Raw genomic sequence first — 24,987 nt, 5'->3', positions numbered from 1 at the left:
ATCCTGGCTTCCACAGAAATGCTGTAGATAACTTCCAGGATGACTGAGGGGTCACAGCCAAACAACAGCAATATGAACCACATGCCCCGATGCATTATGGATTTTAATGGCAGCAGAATTCACCCTATACTGAGTGAGACAATTACACCTGGGACTACTCAAGGACATGCAGCAGAAAATGAGAACAAAACAGAAATGTGACTTAAACTCTCCTGACCAATCTCCATGTTTTGATGAATAGAATCTATTTTCTGACTTATTCAGAAGTGTCCAGTGGACTGGCTAACAGTGACCCAACTCCACAACAGAAATCAAAGACAATGTTGACATCATAGGATCTGACTTTGTAAATCACAGTTTCTTTAACGTGCAGAAGAAAGCATATAAGAAAAAGACAGGAACAAAAAGCAGCCAGGTTTTGCAGTAGATTAGTAAGCCAGTTTTGACACAGAGGAGACACCTATTACAAATCAAGTTGCTATCACCCTGTGGGGATGTAGCTCACTTGTGGGCGTGGGTCCTGTTGGGCTGAATTGTAGATCCCATGTGTCTGCCATGGCTTGGGGGGGGGTGCGGGGGGGCAGGAGCATGGAAATTTGACTGAATTTACTTCACACAATGCTGGGCAGATGTCTGGCTGTGAGAAGTCACAAAACTCTGCTCCAGGTGTGGGCATGGGGAGATCCCAGTCTGAAGTCCTGCAGGGGCAGAGCTCCTGGGTTGAGGGTCCCCTGGCCAAGGTGGCTGACTGTAAACCAGCTGGTCTCAGCCCTTGAACACTCAGGCACCACTGGGAGACTGCAGAAGAACTGAGAAGGGAGGGTGGGCATACGGGCTGGACTGTCCTGCAGCCGAAAGGAATGAGGGAGAGAAGCTCTGGGGCAGGGTGGATGAGACTCTTGGTTGAGGGGACTTGCTTGGCTGGGTCATGGCTGGCTTGGCTAGTTTGCTTGAGTTAGTGGGCCTCCATGGCTGGAATGTAGAGAGGTCCTTCTCGGGAGGTTCGAAGCCAGCTCAGTAGATGAAGGCTCCCTCTATGGTCCTCCACAGCGGGCCTTAAAGACAAGAGGAAGTCTATGGTTTTAAAAGGTTTATTGACATGGCAGAAAATGGATGAAGCTGTACCCCATGTCCTCAGGGCAGGCCTGAGGTTAAATATCTTTTGCAAGGAGAAGGGTCTGGGAAGGAATGCTTAATTGGCTACACCCTCTAGCCTTTAGGTATCTCATTAATATGGAGATCTCTTGAGATTCTGCAGCCTGTAGTCACACCCTCTACCTGTGCTACCTGTGCTATGTGACCTAAGGCCACAAACCTTTCTTTGGAAGAGGATGTGGATAAGTGAAAGGAACCAGGGCCCAGGAGTAAGGCCAAACACCTACCATCCCATTAGGGTATTATCCAGGGTTCAAGGCCTGTGCTTGACCAGGTACCCAGCTGCCTCTCACAGCCTACCACCCCACATCACCCCACTCCCAAAACTTCTCTGTGATCCTTTGTGGTGATAACTGTTCTGTGCTTATCATGAACTATTACTTCTAAGTCCAGAAGCAATTTCATCTGTTTTGCCTAATAGAGCACTGAGCTTGTCAAATTATGTCCTCTACCATATTTTACCTGCCACTGACATTTGCCATAATGTCTGACTGACACAAAAGAGATTTTGACTTGATCAGAATCCTCTTCTCCAAACTTACCTTTACGTGGGAGAATTCTCCAGAGGTCCTCATCCAACCAATTGGCCTACGAGTAGAGTCTCTGGTTTTTCAGCTTGGAATTTTGACTGGTGTTGAGGTTGCTGCCCCCACATTTGTGACAGACACCCTGACTCTTCTGAGAGTGTTCCTGCACTTGCCTCTGTTTCTGGGCCAGGACTTTTAATGTTCTTTTTCTCTTCCACAAACTGTGGTTTGCATGTTTTCCATCTGACTCCTTAATGGCAGGATTCCTTTCTCCACCTCAGGAACAAATTGAATTTTCTGATCATAGGTTATTTACTTTGTCTTTGAAACCCTATAACTTGTCCTAGCCATGAATACTGAATGAATAACTCCTGCAGCATGAACAGCTAGGGCAGCCTCACATAACCAACTGTAAGTCAGGAACCTCTGCATTCTGACAGCTATGAGGCATTAAGAGGGCACCCTCAGAGCCCTTCTGTCTTAACAATTGTTACTCTCCTGGAATCATAGGGAAACAAGACTAGACAAGGTCTTGGAGGTTATTCTAAACTACGATTTAACTACCTACAACATAACGTCACGTTGTGATGGAGAGGGTTTCAGATATGCAGAAGTCCTCTGTAAGAGATAGTGTGTAACTGTCCATGACAGAAGTGAGTGTCATTTGCTTCTGTGGGCAGTAAGATTTCAATTAGATAAGTACTGGATTTTCTTGGAGTCTAAGAAAACTATGTCAAGACTCAGTATGTTAGTCACCAAAGCTTGTCACAATTTGATGGATAGGACCTCAAAATTCATTCTGTTTCTCATCGTGGGCTCACGGCATATGAATGGTGACAGGTTCTCCTCACAGATCCACTGGCTTGGTTTGGGGATTTCCCTTTATTCCTTGTTCATCTTTAGAGCTGTTAACAGTGGCTTTGACTCCAGCAATGAATGTCTGGAGGATATCATCCAGGAGTGATTGGGGTCTTCACGCCTGTGTTTTGCAATTTTCTTAATAATTTAAACAATTTCTTTCTTTATATGAGAAACAGTTTTGTTAGAAACCATGGTCTTCTTTAACAATATGTAACTTGATACTACAATGTCAACTATGTTCCCACATTGAAATTTGATTCTTCTGCTTTTAGAATGACTTGAGAAATGTAAATGACTCACAGAGGTATTTTCGTGTGTGTGTGTGTGTGTGTGTGTGTGTGTATCCCATTGATTATCTTCATGACATTTGTCAAATTACTTCATCATCTAGTATTCAGGATCCTGACCTGAAAGACTTGAGCCAATAATACCTTATCAGACATATTGAAAGTGTTAAGAAACAGATTTGTATATAAAAGAAATCTAATGTAGTAGATGATCTAGATCATACTAAACATAGACACTGATAAATAAGATAGATGGATAGATAGATAGATAGATAGATAGATAATTGGGGAGAAAACTTTTAGATTATATTAGTGACTCATAAAACTAGTGAAACAGTATTTCTGAATTCTTTTCTTAAGCATGCCTATAAAAATTGCTAATGTTTTGCATATCTTCTTATAGGATAATATTCTTGTTCTTTCTAAGCCAGATGCTGAGGCTTAGCTTTTAAGCAGATAGGCATAGGGCTTATTTCTGTCCAGAATCTTCTAGCCTTAAATTCTACTCTGGTACAAGAGTTCCGCAGGATTTGAGACTCTGGTCAGTTCAACAAACCATTGCTTCCAAAGCTGAAGGTTTCAAGACCTCTGCACATCATGAGGGATTTTCTAAATTTGCCTTTCTGACATTACAGGTGTCCAGTCATGCAGCTGACTCCTTGATTTAAGAGCCATGACACCATGTGGTACAAAAACTGACAAAACTAGTCATCTTCAGCACTTCTCTGCTTGTAACAACTGCAATTCTATAGCAAAAATTCTTGGCTAGCATCTGCAGACTTTCTTTTCTTTATAATAAAACTAATTTGGAGTTTTGCTACAAATCACTGGAAGGAAATGCAAATGTTCACTTTGACATATATATGTTTGATAAACACAACTAAGGGACACACAGGCACAGGAGGCACAGGCACACACACACACACACAGAGAGAGAGAGAGAGAGAGAGAGAGAGAGAGAGAGAGAGAGAGAGAGAGAGATTCCTTTGCTTAGTCCTTGATTGTGACTGGACACACATGACCTTCTCTCACCCATATATAGAAACTATGAAGTCAGCCCATTGTGGAATCCCCTAATGCAGAAGCCCAGCAAGCATGTTGTCCCAGAGTCTAGGAGCTCCTCAGATCTGCTAAATAAATATACCATGGTTTCCTCTAGCAAAGCAGCGTCTGGTCCACATAACTCTACCCAGAATAATCTTTCTAGAAGAAGAGGAAGAGGAGAAACAGTATATAATACACCAAAGGCAGCCATATTAATTATATCAATATTGAAATACGGTCATGGAAAGTATTTCATGAAGACAGGTACTTGTTCAGTAATGAACAAAATAACAAGTTCTTGTAGCAAGTCTATTAACTGCTGTAATTCCAAGATAGAGATATGTTTAAATCATCACTGAAATGTTGCCAAAAATACTCTTGATTTTACCCATGACTGAGTCATGATTATTACTAGCATGAATGTGGTTTGTACCTTACACTGTAATTAAAGGACTCCTGAACTTCAAAGATTAGTAAAAATAAAGTTGTAGATTTGCTTTGTCAAATTTGTGGAACTCCCCTGAATTCTACCTCACCAATCCCAATAAAATGCTCTGACTAGCACAGCTCAAGAATCCTGGGACCTCTCTTCATTCTATGTACAAAATTCTAGTTTGAGATCCCCACCCTCTGGCCTCTCTCATAGCCAAAGCTGTTAAAATTCAAGAGTTAGTTTCCTGGTTGGCAATGGGCAAGCAGAACATGAGCTTTCAAAGCCGAAGATATCCTTAAGAGAAGGGCCTTTGTCTTCCCTGACAGTGGAAAGGATTCACTTTGAAAAGATTGCTGTGTACCTTTACTGTTCAGTTCATGGTGTTTGAAGGCTCTGGGACATGCCGCCAGGAGAATCTGTCCTCCCCCTCTCTACCCCCCCTCCTTCGCCATATGATGAAGACTGCAGTGGAAAGGGCAGCCCAACCCAAAGGCAGCCCAGCCCAGATTCTCCACCACAGAGAATGAACACTTCCCCAGTGTGTCTCTGCAGCAACAAAGTCCTTCATGCTAGATCATGCTGGAAGCTGGCCTTGGGGGAGGGGACTTAGGGTTTCCATCCAGTACTCTGACTGGGTGTTCCCAGCATTACCTTCTGTCTGTTTGTTCTCTGGTGTTTGTTTTTCTACCCCCATCCCTCCTCCTTCTTAGCCTGGCTCTGCTTCAGCTCTGAACTGGAGCCCCAAAGCACTGAGGCCGGCTTGCTCTATGAACCCCTCCTGAAGCCATCGGAGGGCTCTGCCAGAGGGAGACAGAAGTCACAGCAACCAGCATAGTCCCCACCAGCTGCCTCCCTCCTTTCAGCTCAACACCAAAGGGCTTCACCTCAGCTCCTGCCAAGCCCTGACAGCTCTGGAAGCCGGGAGGCTTCCTTTGACTAGCACACAGGTCTCTGCGCGGTGCTCAGCTGCCAAGCCATGGGGCTAGCTCTAGGAATGTGTTTTTAATATTCATTGTTCACTCTGTCTGTTACCGATGTGTGCACTGCAATTATTCTAATTCTTTGCACATGTGTTGTTATGCAATGGGGGCCTTTCATGCTCTGCCAGGTTTTGTTTCTTTTTTTTTTTTCTTACTGAAACCCAAATGTATTATTCCTACCTATGTTGCAGTTAGTTTGCCACGCTACTTTATTTTATTTCAAAGATCAATCTTGGAGGCAAAGAATGAGTTCGGTGTACAGAAAGCAAGGTCCTGCCTGTCTTCCTTGTGGTAGACCAGTTGCTTTTGGTTTAGGTTTGTGTGTTTTCTACCTCGATCTCCTGTTTGCTTCTTTCCATGTGCACAAGGAAGCTGATATTCAGACATCCATGGCCCACATGTGCTTCTCCTGGGGTAGCATCTGCACCCAGCCGAAGAGCATGTATGCAGGGCACAGACGTGTATGTGTGTGCAGACTACATGTGGGCAGATTCCTTTTTTTCTTTTAATTTTTTTCCCTCTCTCTTTTCTTTTTCTTCACAGTGAGGAGAAAAAGGAAGGGGAGGAAACCTCTTCCTTCTTCTCTTTCTCTCTCTCATTTCCTTTTAAATTTTAACCGGGCCTTTTTCTGATACAATATAAAACTCCCACCGCTGGGCCACACAAAGAATTACATTCCCTTGTTAATTCAGATTGTTTTATGTTTGCTTATTTTTTTTTTGTTAAATCAAGGAAAAAACAGCAACCGTGAAGCTAGATTCTAAACTCTGCTGTGACTCTTCAAGTTTCAGAGGACAATGGAACGAATTGAACAAATTAAGAAAGACTGCTGTTTACCTCTGAGAACTTAGCCTGAGCCCCCAGAAGTTAACTTGAGAATCAGCGGAAGTGTCCACCTGGCAAGCATCTCCATGCTCCCCATGCATATGCCTCTCTTTAAAGATTCCTCTGGCTGCTCTCTGTTTTTGCCAGGCAGAGAAATCTGACACGGTCGCACCCCTGCCTGCTAAGCATTTTACTTTCATTGTTAACTATATCCATTTGTCACCATGAAACATTATTATTTTAAGGTAGCAGGGAAGCAGGCTCGCTTACTCCATAATGGGGCTATGGTCTCGTTGCCAAGAAGGAATCAAAGAAATGGACGGCACTAATGTGAGAAATCACACCGGAGAGAAAGAAACACGCAGAGAAAGGCAGAGGCAGAGAGTGGGGGAGGGAGGGAGAAAGAAAGTAAGAAACAGAAGACAGACACAGACCTGCACACACACAAAAAAGCTGGAATTTTCATGAAAAGATTTAGAAAAGAAGGGTATAGCTGTTGCTAGGGAGCTGGGAGGAAGAGTCAGCAGACACAACCTCCACCAGATTTTTAATTCAAACCTGTATGTCTTTGTTTGCTCCATCTCTCAAACAAGGGGACTGGGTAAGGAGAAAAATATAGTTAAGTCCACTTTTTTAAAGAGATTGTTTTCAAGATATAATTGCAAAGTGAATTGGGGCATCTGTGTTCAAGGCATGGCTGAAGCTAAAGGGTACAGCCATGTTCCCTGAATTCCAAGGCTATCCTGTGACAGGGAGAAACCCTCTAATGTGACACACCCATGGAGGATTGACAGAGGCAGTCACTTTATAGACTGCATGGGCAACTCGGTGGCTTGGTCTTGCTGTCAGTAAGTGTGAGCAGGAGAGTCTGGTGCTTTTGAAAACCCAGGATGGCTCCATGGGCTCTGCTCCAAATAAGCAAACAGATGGGAAGCCAGTGGAGCAGTGTGGGAGCTGATGCTACAGTAGGATGGCTTGAATAGCAGCTGCATTGGTCAGGGGTGTGTGTGTGTGTGTGTGTGTGTTTGCACTGTACAGGCTGGAAAGCTCCTCCTTTGCAGGGCTTAGTAAATTCTGCCAGGGGCTGATGTTGCAGCTTTGAATCAAAACGCCGTCCAGAGGCAGAGTTCCTTCCTGAGTAACCACAGCCCTTTTGCTGAAGCCTTCAACTGACAGTTTGAAAATCACTCACCTCATGCCAAGTGATCCATCTGCCTTATCCAAGGTCTTCTCATTTAAATTATAATCACATCTCAGAAAATAAAGTCTCACCAACCGCCAACATCTAGGTTGAGTATAACCAAACAACTGGATATGTTGAGACACAAAATTAACTGTAACATGTCCCTATAGATTACTTGGCAAATAATACCTAATCATTCACTCAGCCAACATAACCAAGTTCCAGAGCTTTCTGGCCAGATAGTCAGGACAATTGATAAGCTCCAAGCTCAGTGGGAGACCTTGTCTCAAAAGTATGGTGGAAGCAGAGACAGGAAGACACCCACTGCTGTGACCTGGCCTCTACACTCATGTTCACACACACCTGCATGGGAGCACACACTCCTTGTCTTAGTTTGGGTTTTATTGCTGTGAAAAGACACCATGTATGACCGAGGAAACTCTTATAAAGCCAAACAGTTCATTGGGGCTGGCTTACAGTATCAGAGGTTCAGTCTATTACCATAATGGTGTGCAGGCGGTGTGCAGGCAGACATGGGGCTAGGGGAGCTGAGAGATCTACATCTTGATCTGTAGGCAGTCAGAAGGAGACTGTGTTCTGGAGGCAGCCAGGAGGAGACAAAGTCACACTGGGCAGAATTGTGTGTGTGTGTGTGTGTGTGTGTGTTCACACATTCACTCACTTAAAGCCCCACCTCCACAGTGAAACACTTCCTCTAACAAGGTCACACCTCTTCCAACAAGGCCACACCTCCTGATACTGCCACTTCCCATGGGTCAGGCATACTCAAACCACCACATACATATGCACACACACAAAGAAGCATTTGTAGAGAAGAAAGTTTCCCTCAAGAATGATATCTTTGAAAGAAGCTTCCTATATGAAATCTATCTCTAGCCTTAACCTTCTCCTTCTGGTGAACACACATCCTTTTTACTCTATTAAAACCCATCGGTTAGATGGTTGGTCAAGCCACTACTGCTAGAAGCCTCACCCTTCCTTATGCCTAGGTATTCAACCTGTCTGCATTCAGAGATAGTGGCTCATTCTCAGAGCTGATGTCTCTTCTGCAACTCAAAATGGTTGGAGAAGGTAACTTTAACTTCTATGTAGAAAAGCAAGTGATTATACCCCAATTCATGTTCAATCTTCCTAAAATTAGGAAAAACATTAAATAAACAAAAATTCAATTTGAATTCTATATAACAAGTGATTGTACCCCAATTCATGTTCAATCTTCTTAAAATTAGAAAAACAATATGTAAACAAAAATTTAATTTGAATTTTAGATAAATAATGATAACATTTTAACATAAATATTGTACTTAGGAAAACTTACATTTCAAAATTTGGTATTGTTGATCAAAAGATAATTCCTAGTTGAATTTAAATTTAAAATTAATAACATGCATTTTTAATATAAATATACCTCATGTAATATTTAAGATATATTTCTTGTGTTGAAAACAGTCTTTTACAGGAACAGAGTGAATTAAATGAATAGGTGTTACAGTGGGGTTTTATTATACTGGCTTACATATGTCCTAAACAACCCAACTATGGTTATCTGGACACAGGAGAGGCTGAAAACATGACAACTAGCTGTTCACTCCATGATGTTGGAAATCTCAGTAGTCTGATGTAGCACTGAAGGTCTGGGAGATTTCTGGAGGGTCACAGATTTTCAGTCTATGTTGGACGGTTCCATAAGCTGGGTTCTAACAGCAATACAACAACAGCAGCAAGGACAATGGAGTAGGTGCACTTACCAGTGGGGGGAAAAATGGGCAAGCAAAACATAACAGCTCTTCCCTCAGACCCCCTTATATCTGAGCTACAACCAAATGTGCTGCTGGCTGTGCAAAAGGGGCCCTCCCTTCCTGTCAGTCCTTCCAGGAAGGGCCTCCCTTATGGTGTCTTCTCTTTGTTGATTCCAGACCCAATCAAATTGACTACCAATGTTAACTATCACATTTATTTTTTTTATAAAAAGTTTGTTAATCTGAACTTTAAATTTACCTGGGCATTTTTGTACCTTATAATTCTCCAAAGTGAGCTAAGTTATAAGGACAGTCCTTGAACACAAAGTACCTTTGAGAATAGAGTACCCTGATTCCTGTCTAATAGCAGACTCTGCAGTGCAACGCTTTACATTTGCTGCTTGCCTATTAAAAGCATGTCTGACCACTATGGTGACTGCTCCCTGGACAGTCACCAATGCTGCTTTGGCTTCTTTCTCCTCCAAACTGGAGGAGTGTTGGGAGAAACATCCAATTAATCCTATCAGACCTATTTTATAGGAAAGAATCCTTGACACTCCAGTCAAATGGCTGAAGATCCTGTAGCTTCCCTCTGCCTTCTGTTTCATGTTTCAGTGCTCATTCCTGCCCTTTCCACCTTCTCTCCTACAATCCATTTGCCACACTCACTGATCTGAAGTGCGGGGTCATTTTATCACTCAGATACCCCAAGTCTCAGAAATAGTTTGCTTCCAGAGTGCTTAAGGTCTTCATCTAGTTTCTGTTACAATAACAAAAAAAAAAAAAAACCAAAAACAAAAAAACAAAACAAAAAACCCCCAAAAAACAAACAAAACAAAACAAAAACCAACCAACCAAACAAACAAACAAACAAAAAACCAGACTTGGGCAATTATGAACAACTTAAGTTTATCCAGCCCACAGTTCTGGTAACTAAAAGGTTCAAGATGAAGGATCTGCACCTGGTGACTATGTGTTTGTTGCATCACACCACAGACAGAGTGCATGCCCTGTCAATTCAGGTCTTTCTTCCTCTTCTTATAAGCCACCAATGCTATTATGAGCCCACCTTGTGATTCCGTCTAAATCTAACTATCTCCGAAAGGTCTCACTTTCAAACACCATCCATGTGAATTTGGAGAAGAAGTTCTCCTCCATGAACTGTCCACATTCACACCATAGCAACACTTAACAGAATCTTTCATTTTGACCTACATAAAGTCCAAAAAACAAGGGCATGAATATATCAGTGAGTATAAAAGTATTCTATGAGTTGAAGGACTGTCTTAATAATGTAAGCCACTTAAAAAGATTGTAAAATACAAATTGTCCATAAATCTCAAGATGTTTAAATCTCAGATCAACAAATAATATCTTTATAAGAGTGATGTTTATCATTTAATCAGATAGCATAAAGCTAGTGTCACATATTTACTGTGTAGAGACAGATAGTAACATTTTTAGTCTTTGGAATCCCATAGTCTCTTTTGTATCACTCACTCTATTTATATGAAAGCAAACACAGGCAATGAACAGCACATCTATGAACTGGCATGACAGTGTCCACTGTGGATTTGGTGCACAGTCTGTTGATAGCCAGCAAGACTTGGTCTCCAAGTCCCATTTTGGGTATTTTCCACTCAGGTTGAAATGACTTCTTCCATATCTTACACCTTACACCTTATGACTTCTATGGCATGTCCACCATCTGTTGTATATGGTATCCTTACCATACCACTCTGTTGACAAGCATGGCATGGAATTCCTTACAAAAGGGTGTAAAATCTTTTAAACAAGGTGTGCATTTCACAAGAAAACATTATAGGAAGAATAATTCAAAGTTTCTGTATAGTTATTCTGTGCAAAGGCTGATGGTCAGCTACAACTTCTTGCTCCTCCTCCAGGGAAAATGTCAATTCTCTTGAGAACCATGAACCTACACCAATGCCTTCTGGAGAATCAACTTCCAGGTCTATTATTCATCACTTAAAACACACAGAAATCCTCTGTGGTGGTTTCAATATGCTTGGCCCAGGGAGTGGTGCTGTTTGGAGGTATGGCCATATTGGAAGACATGTGTCATTATGGGTTTGGGCTTTAAGACCCTAGACCCAGCTGCTTAGAAGCCAGTCTTCTCCTAGAAGCCTTCAGAGGAACATAAAGAACTCTTAGCTCCTCTTGCACCATGCCTGCCTGGATGCTGCCATGCTCACACCTTGATGATAATGAACTGAAACTATGAACCTGTAAGCCAGCTCCAATTAAATGTTGTCCTTATAAGAATTGCCTTGGTCGTGATGTCTGTTCATAGCAGTAAAATCATAACTAAGACATCCACCCATCAGAATAATTAGCTAAACAACAATCCCCCAACCAAGAGTGTTGGTATTGTATATATATCTGGGCTGAAGCCATTTCTTTTTCGAAGTACATTTAAAATAAATAAATAGTCTTATCTGATCCAAACTGCCAATGTAGTCTTCTAAAATCCTTCCCTTGAGAGAACCTCATTGTCTGCCTCATGTTAAAAGACACATTATTCCAAAGAATCTGAGCTTCCTGCAGTAAGGTTAGGAAGGTCAAGGCCCTATGCACCTCTAGGAGAGTTTCAGCCTAGGAAGACCAGTTTCAGAGAAAGAGATAAATTACAAATGTTCCTCCCAAAAAGTAGTAACCCTTTCAAATGTTCTCAAGTTAGCAAGTACTGAAAACTGGGTTCAAGTTTTTTTCCAGTTCTGTAACACTTGTATATTTTGTTAGAAGTTTTTGTTTAGGATATTGTTTGTCAATCTGGAGTTTGGGGATTTGTTTTGTTTTGCTTGTTTTTGATGTTGTTATTATTGTTGTTGATATCATGTCCTATTAATCTAAAAGCTTTTCAAAAGAAAGAGACACACTTCCTGCTCATGTAACACCCAGAACAGTAGTTCTCAACCTGTGGGTCACTATCCCTTTGGTAAACATCTATCTCAATAAGTATTTACATTACAATTCATAACACTAGCAAAATTAAAGTAGCAAAGAAAATAATTTTATGATTGGGGCATCACAACGTGAGGAACTGTATTAAAGGGTCACAGCATTAGGAATGCTGAGAACCACTGCCCCAGGGCATTAGAGTGACCACAGCCACACTCATGGAGATGGAGATCACTGTGTGATAAATGGATATACAGATGAGGCATAGTAGGCAGCTAGTGTCCAAATGAAATGATTCAAGTTAGTTTAAAAAGTATTTTTCTTTTTCTTAAAAATTTTATTTTCACTCCTTTTTGATACCAGTTATTTTAAATCTATTGCTGTTACACCAGCTGATATGAGGCTTCCTGACACATATACAGCAGAAGACTGTAGGGTCTGGACTCAGTGAGAGAAGACGTACCTAACCCTGGAGAGACTTGAAGCCCCAGGGAGTGGGGAAATCTGGTAGAGTGGGGTTGGGGGGGGATATCCTCCTGGAGATGGGTCTTGGGGGGGAGATAGGGGATGGGGAACAGTAAGAGGGCAGATGGGGAGGGGGATGATGACTGGACTGTAAAGAAAGATTAAGGAATAGTAATAGATGATAGATAGATAGATAGATAGATAGATAGATAGATAGACAGACAGACAGATGTCTTGCTGTGTGTATAACCCAAAGAGAGTAAACTACAAATTTCACTTGTGGGTATTCTTTTTTTAAAGATTTAATGTTTCTTATTTATTTAATTTTATTTATCTCCTTGAGAGTTTCATACATGTATAAAATTTATTTTGATCATATCCATCCCCAACTCCTCTCCCTCCAACTTTCCTCAGAAGCCCTTCACACTGCTCCCAGCTTCATTCCTATCCCCCTCCCCTCCAATACACGGAGTCCAACCTAACACACTGAGTGTTGCCAGTGTGTGTAGAACCACCCACTGGAGCACAAGCAACCTTCCCGAGGCCAAGCTCCCTCTTCTAGCTGCCAGTGACACTAAAGAGGGGTGGGGTCTCCTAAGCGCCCTCTACTGCAGGCTGGAATGTTGACTGGCTGGATCTTGTGACCATCCTGTGCAGGCAGCCTTAGCTGCTGTAATTTCATGAGTACAACAGCCCTGTCACTCCTAGAAGACACTATCTCACCGCAGTCCTCTTCCACCTCTGGTATGCTGTCTTTCCCCGATAGCACCACAATATTCCTGAGCATGCTTGACGGAACACGGTAGCTCAACATTCTGAGATAAACAACAGAAAATGTGTCACTCATAACTGCAAAGGACAACATGGTTCCTCCTGATGCTCCACAGAGGCTGCACTTGGGACAGCAAGGCAGAGCTGATGGAGGCAGAAGACTGTGGCAGGTTAGGAGGAACTAGATTTCCTAAACTCTAGTGAGTTTCTCATTCTACGTTTATTAATACTACATTTCTTGGCCCCAGATGAGAGCTGCTCTTAGTAGCCTGGTATCCCAACTGTGGGATGATTGGGGCTGTTGCTTAGAGGACAAGAATGGGGGCCTGTGGAAGGTGAGGGCTTAGCTGCTTGTAAGAGGGAACTGCAATGGGATGGTGGCCCCTGCCTGTGATAGCTGCACTGAGGAAGCCTACATCAGGACAGCAGAAACCAAAAATAAGTGTTATAAACCAAAAGAAATCTCTGAAGACCTCATCCTAGTTTGCTTCATGGTGGTAGAGACCTTGTTACTGTGCCTTGATGCCTAGTATGTAGACAGCACTCAGTACACTCTCTTGATTACATGTAATAAATCTAGATGCCAGCCATGTGTCAGAGAAGGTGGGCCCCAGGCTGCTGCCCTACTGTGGTCCACATTGCAGCAAAGCACAGGAGAGTTATTTTACTCAGGAAAGAAAATGTGGATCCTGTACCTTTGCCAAGAGATTCCATCCACAGCCTGGATGTGTTTTGTTGTATCCACAATACAGATGTGGATGAAAACAGATGCTACTATCTACAATACAGATGTGGATTAAAACAGATGCTACCTTCTATGCTGATCAAATATAAGGGCAAAGTAGCATTTGGGGATAAGAGGAAGGAGGATGAGAAAAATAAAAGCAGGTCACATGACAGATACACCTCAATGTTCTGCTGTGGACCAGAAGACAAAAAAAGCTACAAAAATGAAGAAGAAGAGAAGACACAATCCTCCTCAACAGAGGCTGACAGGCTCTGGAAAGAGTGGCAGTCATTGATTTCACAAGATCAGGTGACACTTCAAACATTTTGGAGAGGATAGGTGCAGGATGACTCTGACTGACATACATTATATGTTTGTAACAATATTTGCTTTATATAAAGAAGAAATAACATAAGTGATGTAGACTAGCATACATAAGATAAACAGGAAATAACGTCTCAGGCTGTATAAAGCAAGTCACCTGCACCATGGATACCAGAACACAGTCTTTAGAACTCCATCACAACCATTCTGGTGCTTCTCCAGAAGGTCCACCGAATGAGGATTTTATGACAAAAAGCTTTGTGAATGCAAGGTTATATAAACCTGATCCCCCATTGGTCTGAGGAACAATGAGGTAATCCTCTACATCAGCTGTCTTCAGAAGCCTCAGGAGGAAAGCATGGCATGAGGGTGCTGACCATCAAAGACTTCTTGTTCCCATAACTCTACCCATGGAACACTGACAAACCGCAGGATGATGGGACTTTATTTCCCCTTCTGGTCCTGCTACTTCATAGCAGCACAAGTCACGGTGTTCCCTTTGAGATTGTAGAGACTACATTCAAGGACACACAAGGCTATTTTACCTCTTGGGAACCAACCACAAAATCTCCTTACTGTCCAATATAGGCATCTGTGTCCTTTGAGAAAGTGTATCTGGTCCCTCCATGACATCTTGGAAAATATATTAGCTCTCCTATGTGCTGAAAAACAAACTGGGAAAAATAGCAACAGGAAAGATTGGAATCAAGCTATGGTAGGCAGTGAGAAATAATGTCTGACCCCACTGTTAACCCCGATTCCAACATGCTCACAGTATCCACTTAATTAAAAGCCTAGAAACCAATCAACCAAAAGCTCGGAACCAAAGTTAAGAGCGACATTAGCAACTAGAATTTCAATTTCTGCATGCCTTTGCAAAATTCAGCAGCAACTTGTATTGAATGAGAATCTAATTAGGACATCAAGTACTATCAAATATCAGCATTTAGCTGCTTAGCTGGACCTGACAAGCAGAGCAAAGTCTATAGTCAGCATTCCAGGAAAAAGAGAATATGATAGGCAGAACTTCACTCAGGGATTCTCTCAGCAATTCTGAGATAAGTGATCAGTCTAGGTTTTTTTTTTTTTTTTGTAGGAAACTTTTTTGCAAAATCTGGTGAGTCTGAGGCCTTAACAAAGAAATGGTTCTTTGACATTGTGAATGACGTATGGTCATCTTACGATGACCTTCAAGATGCTACTGCTACTATGTTCTGATTATTTAAACTTCCTTGAAATATCCAATCATAAACAAATAGCCAGGAAGCTAATCTGAGATCATTCGATGTTACCAGAAAAACAGCTGCAGGGAAGTTGGTGGCTTTCAGTAACACCTCCAACACTGATTCCTTTTATTGAAATATTTATTGGGTGCTATTATGGTCTGAATATGAAACTCCACCCAGGCTCATTACTGAATGTTTAGTCTCCATCCAGATGCAGTGCTGTTTTGGGAGCTGGAGAAAGCAGGTCTCCTAGATCCTAGATCCGAACCCCTGCCCCCACTCCCTCAACCTCTGCCTGCTCCTCATGGCCCCCACCCCCCACGTAGCTTCTGTTACCAATCATTCTCCTACCCCTTCAGAGAGCTCAACCCTTTGGCTGCCATGGCCAACCAGAGCCTCTCAGATCTCCACATATAGCATCCAGTACACAGAAAGAGACTAAAAAATAAAAATAAACAAGCTTTTCTGAGTCAAAACTTACAAGAGAGAACAGACCCACCCAAACCTCATGGCAAGGCCTGTGGTTGGGCCCAAGAATTCTGGGAAGGAAACGTACAGTATCTCTTTAAAGGATAATTATTCCACCTTTCCTCAGCATGGCTTGAGGGGAGTCTGCCTTTCTAGGAGAATCCTGCTTTCTGGGGGCGTGGTCTCTTGACCTGCTGATTGACTGCCCCAATTGAATTAATTCTTTTGTTTTGAGGTGCTTGCAATGTTAGGGATCTACCTGGCCAGGGATTCTAATCTCTTGAGCAGAAGGCTTTTTCTTTAGTGATCCTTTGCTTATGCTGTCAGGCAGGAGCCAGACTCAGCCTCTCATTCACCGACGGGAGGCACAATTACCTATCACTTAGTTGTAACTTCTTGTTTCCCTCAATACTAATAGCATCCACTTTGTATTCCAAGTTTTATTTCAGTCAAACAACCTACATCTCTTTTATCATCAGTCTACTTTATTTATTTATGTGTTTGTTTATTTATTTGATCCGAAGGTTTACTATGTACATAACCCTAACCTAACACTCCTTTTGTAGACTAAGCTGATCTCAGACTCATTGAGATTCACTTGTCTCTTCCTCTTCAGTCCTAGGTTTACAGATGTGTATCACCACTCCTGGCAAAGAATGACTTTTATACATTCATATATAATAGTGAAATATCTGACATTATTATAAATGCTATTACAGACTCAAATAATCAGTATTAAAGACAAAATCTTTTTATTTGTTGTCTGATTTTTTTTTTAACAGAGTGCAGTGTTATGTGCACTCTGTTAAACCATGTGCTCATGCTAAATTCCACAGTCTTCGGAAGTAAAAGGCACAAAGTCCTTTGTGGTGCACACAAACAGAATAATGGCTTCTGTGAAACATGCTGTAGTACACCATTCAAAAGAGCTGTCTGTCAGGATGTGTAAACATTGAACACACACATCTGCAGAAAGTTAGAGTAACCGAACTACAAACTTTTATAGGGAAGTTGATATTAGACTTCATTGTGCCAACCTCTCAACTTTCAGACTCCACAGTCTGAATGCAAATGGAAACTCACAACCTATTAGATCTAAGGATGGCTCTGATAAGATCTTCTTATTAATCCTTGAGTTTTAAAGGAACCATTTTGGCAATCAACTTAAGTGCCTAAAAATAGCATGCATACATACACACACTTTACACATCCCTGACACCTTAGAAATTAAAACAACAACAACAACAACAGTAACATTAAAAAACCAGAATAGGAGAAATTTGTGGCTCTCTATTGGATCCTGTTCAGGGCCAGTTCATGAGCATATGATCTTAGTCACAAAAGGTCCCCATGCTATGAAAGCTCCACACTTGGTTTTCTGCTCTACTGTCCTCTTGATATCTTGATTATTGAATGGGAGACTTCATATTTTTGTGTGTATGCTGGTCTCTGAAAATTAGGTAGCCAGTCCTGTTCTTAAGGACCTTTCATGGGCAAGAGGAGTTCCCAGGGGATGTCAGCCATCTTCCCTTTGAGAAAAGTCAACAGAGCAGCTTCTCACTTCCAATTATTTCTTTTTCCCCTCTGAGGCTGGACAGAAACATGAGGGCAGAGGGGGAAGTGGTTTTTAAAGGGCACTAGTGTATTTGAAAACCTCAGCCAATATTCCATTAAGCAGTTCAAATGGTCCTTGTCATTCTTCGATTGACTCACCGACTTCCTGCCTAATCCCAGATTAAATGCCACTATTTTCAACCCAGTATCTTCTGGTCCTTCCTCTACCTTAACCCTACCTATTTCCATTTAAAATGCTTGTTTTGGTGTGTCTGATTATTTTTAATTCCCCAAGGCTCACTAAAATTTAGGGATTATATTATTAAATTTCCTAGCGCAGGAAAGAAGCTCTCAGCGCATCACCATTAATCCAGACTGAATCTGTTTTAAAAGAAAGAGAAAAGAGATTTGTAAAGGGCAAGAGCTGACCTTGGCAGATCCTCACAGTGGGGACAAAGCCTAATATCTGGAGAGGTATCTGCAAAGAAACACAAAATAAAATTGCCCTCAGCACAAAATTCCCCCCAGTGACTAATTTTCCTTTAGCTTTGTCCATCCTTGTCCATCCATTCAGCTTTCTATCCCATGAACTGTATCTTGGATTTTCTGTTCGTTGTTAAGACAGGATCTCTGGAATCCTAGGTCAGTCTCCAACTCACTCCATAGTTGAGGAACTGCTAATCCTCCTGTCTCTACCTCCAGCAACTACCACCCACACTTCTTGGGTTTTCTTAGTCATTTCAAACTACTATAATAAAATTTCATTACTTGAGTAGTTTATAAATTACATAAACTTATTTCTCACAGTTCTGGAGTCTGGGTGGTTCAAGATCTAGGTGCTACCAGAATTGTTATCTAGTGAGAGCTGACATTGTGTTCATAGAAAGTGGCCTCCCACTGGATCAATGAATAGGGGAATGGGCAAGTTAGTGGTTGAGACCATCTTTTATAAGGACACTAATCCCATTCTCAAAGACTCCGCTCTTACAGCTAATCAGTCCACAGAGCCTCATTCCTAGCTCCAGCACTCAGAGATGGTTTCAGCATCTGATTGGAGAAGATATTCTAACCGTGGGAATATGAGTTCCTCAGGCTTTCTTCCATAGATCTACAAAATCCTACCTTAGTCTTGGACACGTCCAAGATCCCAGACTCCTTCAGAGATGGAGAATACACACAGTCTGAGTATATGGAGTCTTCAGCCATAGGTTCTTACCTTCAATTTCTAGGAGTCAACTAAGGGTAATGGTAATAGCTCATATTGTTTTGGATGGCTTTTGAATTCCCCTTATTAACAATTTAAAGGTAAGCTCACCATGCATGGTACTACAATTTTTATTACTCTGTAGCTCTCCTGCTGTAGGTGGATTTTTGCAATGATCAATTGGACACAGTTCTTTACAGCTTCTGCCTCACTTCTCTGAAAGGTGATTTGACAGTTCCTTTGCTGAATTTGGCTCTAGCCATTAATGGCCAAGAACATTTATGTGTCCGTAAATCTCATGAGTCATGAGAATAGATCTAGTCTTTGGCAGTGAGAAGAAGAAACACAAGAGTAGAAACAGTATGTGCAAAAGACTGAAGGCATCACTCATTCATGAATCAGAAATGTTTCCACATTTTTGACAGAGTAAGACTTGTGATAATAGCCTCTACTAACAAGACTTTGGCTCACATAAGCATGGAATTGGAATACCTGGGTTGGACTCTCTCATTACCTGTTTAGTAGTGGATTTAAATAAGTTACTTACCTCCTGGTCTTACGCTTCCTCTTCTGTAAGACTGGAATAATTCTTCATAGTTTTTTACATGAGAAAACGTATATAAAGTAATTCTCAGTAACTCCACTCAAATCAAAATGACTGCTCACACAGAATTCAAGAGCATGTTCTCAGGGAATGTCACACTAGAAACAAAGAATAGATGTGATTGCACTTTGTCTAGCAGAGAGAATGTGCCAGGTTCCGTGTTCTTGCTATCCATACATCAGACACGTTGTTCCTCCAGTGACCCTCTGAAGTGAAATTTCTATTCTCATGAAGGTGTGATAGTGTGTGTGTGGGTGTATTCATAATCTGCCATCCTGTGCAAGCTGGAGACTCAAGAAAGCTGGTTATGCAATTTAAAAGCCTGGAAACAGGAGAGTGACAGTACAGGTTCCCAAAGGACTGGAGAGAGAGAGAGAGAGAGAGAGAGAGAGAGAGAGAGAGAGAGAGAGAGAGAGAGAAATACTTTTAGGCCCTCAGTGAATTAAATGGAAAATTGGGGAAGGCCATCTGCTTTACTCAATGCATTAATTCAAACATTAGTCTCTTCCAGAAATAGGACACACCCAGAAATAATGCTAAATCAGATATCCTGGGCCCAGTTGACACACAATATTAACCATCAGAGGAATTTTTAGACTGACCTATTATAAGTGAGGAAACTGTGACTCAGAAAGAGTAAGTAATTGGTGTGTCTTGTACAGGCTGTGAATATTGCCACTGAAGTCAGAGACCTTGGCTTAAATCCCAGCCCTGCAGAAGTTCCCAAATGTCTCTAAGCCTCAGTTTCCTTGTGCATGAAAGAATAACAAGGGTATTGAATTACCCACAGTTCTGAGGGAAAACAGATGGCACAGGGAAATTGAGGATGACTTACAAGCTCTGGGCAGGAACAAGGGAAAATATGAGAAATGGTACAGCACATGGAGTTAAATCAGGATGGAAAGGTTTAGCACCTGTGGGGCACTCCTACTAATCTAGGCCTGAAGAGCAAGAAAGAGAGTTGTCATGGGAACATCGTGTCAGCTGGGACTATGGCTGCCTATAGCTGTAGCCATACTTGTAGGGGAAGCCAGGGAACAAGAGCACCACCCCAGGTAAATGTACACAGCCACTGTCAACTGACAGCAAGAAGTGATAGTGTCAAGAGAACCAATACCCTAACCTTACTCTTTCCTGACTTTTGACCTCCCATTGGCTCAGTTGGAGACTAGAGGACAAGGAAGGCAATTGCTATACATTCACGGCCACTAACAGAGTAGAAGAGAGGGAATAAACATCTTAGATGCTGTGATAGCCAAGGTTCTCCAGAGAAGCAGAATCAACATCAACAAAAAGGCAGAATGGGAGATATTCCATTTATTTTAAAGAAATTAAACATGACGGGGGGGACCTCTGGGTCTAAAATATGCAGCATCAAGCAGAAGGAGGGAAATCCAGGTAAGAGTTGATGCTGCAGTCCCAAGCCTGAATTCTAGAGAGCAGTAAGGGAGACACCAGGCAGGACCCTGTGCTATGGGCCTCAAGGACAGTGCCCTCTTCTTCAGCAGATCTCAGCTTTGGCTCTTAGGTCTTCAGTTGGTTGACAGAGGCCTTTCCACATCACGGAAAGTGATTTATTTAACTCAGCTCACTTAGGCTAGGAATGTAATTTAGTGGTAGAGTGCTTACCTGTTAGTATGTGTAAGGTCTTGGGTTCAATCCCCAGAGCTGAACAAAACTTTTAACTATTTAAAATGTTATCTCCATCTGAAAAACATGTGTAAGTGCATGTGTATTGTTGATATAGACATGGCAAGAACCCGAAAGCCTCAGGCCCATGGGAAAGCGACAAAGCTTTCCTCAAGGGTCCAAATGTGAATGTTGATAGTGTGTGAAGAAAGTATCCGCTGTAGCATTCAGCCCTCAGGTATTTACTCTCAGAAGATTTTCCTCATAGAGACTGTTCTGCTTCCTTGACCAGCAACACACCATAAATACTCCTCCTGGACCAGCTGTATGCAGTAACCCTGTCCACATTCAACTCTACTCAACAAACATGCCAAGAGCCTACCCTACCAGAAACCAGCATTTCGGTGTCTGTGTTTACCATTTCTTTATTCTCTCACTACCCTAGGAAGGTCCATTCCTAGTACCATGTATGGACACAGAATTATACCTTCACAGCAGTCTGTTCTGGTGTTAGTCCAAACATTTAGGCACCATAGCCTGGCAAAGTTGGTTTATAGTTTTAACCATAACAAATATCTACTCTACATTCCTGGGATGGGTATTGATTCTATGTATCTTGGACTGAGTATTCTTCAGATAGTTGAAAGAAAATAAATATAATGTTGCCTGTGGTAATAAATATCCAGTAAATGTTAACATTATTTTATTGTACCGAACTCAAGAGTAAGCCACAAGTTCCTGTTACTTTAGAATGGGTCAACTTTGAACATTCGCTCTTTTCCTGTCTACATCTTTATGTGACAAGGCTTTATGAGGACCTATTACGTTAATACTGTGATAACTAAATGACTTGATGCTGAGGAAGAAGGAGGAAGTCAGCTCTAGGTGACTGTGAGATCCCTACTTCTTGGACTGGGAACAGTGACTGATGCACTGTGGAATAGCACTTCTCAGCTGGGTGTTGAGTCAATTACTGGAGGACTAGGGGGTGTATTTTTTTAAATCTCTTTCTCTGTGCAAATTCCATTGTTTAGTAAAATGTCAGACAAAATTAAATGGTATCTTATTTACTAGGAAGGCTTCCCACAACTTTTATTGTGTTGCTATAACTTGTAAATTTCTTGGTGGAATTTTAGATACTACTTCCTAAATTTATGTGTCCCTCCATGCATGTGAGAATGTCTTGAGGGCTAGGATTGCAAAGGATAAAGCTTGGGGAATATAGTTCCAGGACTACCCTGAGCATTGCTCTACAAATACTGTTGCCTGGTTCTCTTCTTTCCTGTCCTTCCTTTCCACAGAGGGGAGAATCTTGGGAAATCTGAGACTCAAGTTCAGAAAGGACCAGCTATATAATTTATAGCCCAAATGAAGTGTGTGTGTGTGTGTGTGTGTGTGTGTGTGTGTGTGTCTGTGATGTCTGTGTGTCTGTGATGTCTGTAATTCTGGAAAGCTCTTTTAATCTCTACCTTCCTGCTTTCTGAATCTTCTCATAAGGAGTCCAAAATCATGGGTTCTCACAGCTGCCCTCACCCAGCCACTCTCCAGGCTTCTTCTGAGTCCAGGGAAGACCTAGGGCAAGAAGTAAAGGGGACATCCTAATGCTCTGGGCATTACTAACGCTGCGATTCTCTAAATCCCTTCTCCTTGTCTTCTGTCTCTGTTCATGTGCTATAAGGAGCAATGGGAAACTGTCCATTCTGAGCTATACATGATAGCAAAGGTCCTTAGGCCCTCTAACTCACAGAGGAAGCTGTGACGTGATCAGGACGTTTCCTGGAAGGGACACAGATTTGCAGAGTCACATCGGTGTAAACGTTCACCTGCCCAAGAACAGCACTTTCGTGTGAATTCTTCAGGCCTTTATTTCTCCCCAAAAAAAGTTTGGATTGTTTTAGTTTTTATTTTCATAATGTTGCTTTGAATTTGTGTGTGTGTGTGTGTGTGTGTGTGCGTGTGTGTGTGTGTTCATTTTTTGCTTTGTTGTTGTTTATTTCTTTGCTTTGTTTTGGTTTTGGTTGGTTTTCTGCATTGAGATGGAGTGAGAAATTGTTCCAGCCTTTTAACATACATCATCAAACACTCCCTGTCTTGCATTGGTTCAGATTTTCTACAACTGAAATTGAGAATTTGAATCTTCAGTTAAGCAGTTCATGAGGGGTGATTGCCAACATCTCCTCCTAACTTCTAAATCCTGTGTCTCATTGGGTCACTCGAATGGGCATAGTCACCTAACGAAACCAGTACACATCAGGAATCAGGGCTCCTTGACTGAAGAGCTGTCTATTGAGCATTTACCACCGTTTTGATTTCAGGCTCTGGTGATAAATCAGCACAGGGAGGTTCATGGCAGACTCTGATCTCGTGGCCCTAACATGAGAAAGAGAAAATCCCAGAGTGTTAATATTCAGAGGGAACCACACACAGGGGCAATCATCCTGTGTTTCCTGACTCCATTCCTCTCCAGTCTCCATCTTCCTGTAACTGTAACCTGAGGTCTATTTCTCCCTTTGAAGTGAAAAATTAATTTTTTAAAAATCATTAAAGAGTCTAGCACCTGAGACTTCTCATATAAAGCTTTATGAATTTTCATCTTTTGAAAAAATCAGGATAACTTATGGGTTTCCTTTCTGGAGTACCACAAGGGATTCTGATTCTATTAGAATACTGGCCAAGAGCTTCATGTGCAGTGGGTGGTTAATTGATGGATCAGACACTGTAGGAAAGTTAAGCAGGTAAGTTCCAGGGCTACCCAATGCAATTAGGGTTTAAATCATTTAGTGATATATGAATTAAACAAATATTGTGGATGATGTTTGAAAAGTAGATCTTGACTATGTCCTATTAACAAAAAATATAATCCAGTGAATTCTTGTCCCCAAAGAAGCTTTATGTCCCTTATTATAATCCATTTATCCAAATAGATTTACCATCATAAGTTTCAGACAGATTTTTAAAACATTTCCTGTGTGTGTGTGCGTGTGTGTGTGTGTGTGTGTGTGTTTGCACACGTGTGTGTGTATGCATGGGTATGGTGTGTCCAGGTGGGTAGGCACATGCCACTACCACATGTAGGTGGTGGTCAGAGGACAGTTCTGTAAGACAAACCCAGGATGATATGATGGGATAAAAGATACATGATAATGCGATTATAGACATGTGATGCTGTTTTCAGTTTTACTTGGGTTTCCGGGACTTTGACTCAGGTCCTCACACTTGTACGACAAGCATTTCATGCACCAAGCCATTCCTCAAACCCAGCCTTATTCTGACCTTCCATTTTATTCAACAGTCATATACTGAGTACCTCTAGGTACTCACCATGGGCTGTCTACAATGGAAGATGAATGTGCACACCAGTAACCAGTAACATCTCTTTGGTCATGGGGTTGATGTCTCAGATTGGAGGAAACAACATGTGTGCTTAAACACAGATCCAAGCAGGCAAGTGTGGCAGAGCCTGGTCAAGAAATCCAAGTTTGAATGCGCAGTTGGAGAGGCTCTGCTTAGAATTCATATTTAGGTTGAAATCTGAAGAACATCCGAAGATCAAAGGAAAGGGTGTCTGGGAAGCAGCCAGTCAGTGTAGCCGAGGACCTGTGGAAGAAATTTGTCATTTTCAAAAAACCAAAATATTGTCTAGTATATGGGCAGAGCAGTCTGTGCAGGGAGGGCCAAGAAGAAACAGGAGCCAGACCACGGAGAATTCAGGCTAGATTAAGAAGTTTGGAATTCATTGTACGTATGATTAGATGTCATTGGTTGGTTTTGATTCAAGAAGGGATGTAGTATAACTCATTTGTTTGAAGGTTCCCTCTGGCCGCCTTTCTGAGAATGGAGTCCAGTGGGATGAAGGGATGGCATTTTTAAAAGATCAAAATATCTGTAAGATGACAAGCTCAGACATTCAACATTGTCATAATATGTGGTGACCACAGGAGCTGACATAGACACCAGCATTGCACCACTTCATTTTCTAAAAAAAAAAAAAAATCTGATGGAAATATGATGGCTTGCACTAAAGTTATAGTTAAAGGGGGG

Source organism: Grammomys surdaster, unplaced genomic scaffold, assembly GCF_004785775.1.
Source record: "Grammomys surdaster isolate TR1022 unplaced genomic scaffold, NIH_TR_1.0 543, whole genome shotgun sequence".
Lineage (NCBI taxonomy): Eukaryota > Metazoa > Chordata > Mammalia > Rodentia > Muridae > Grammomys > Grammomys surdaster.
The sequence above is the reverse complement of the archived record's forward strand: the minus strand, read 5'-3'. Positions refer to the sequence as shown.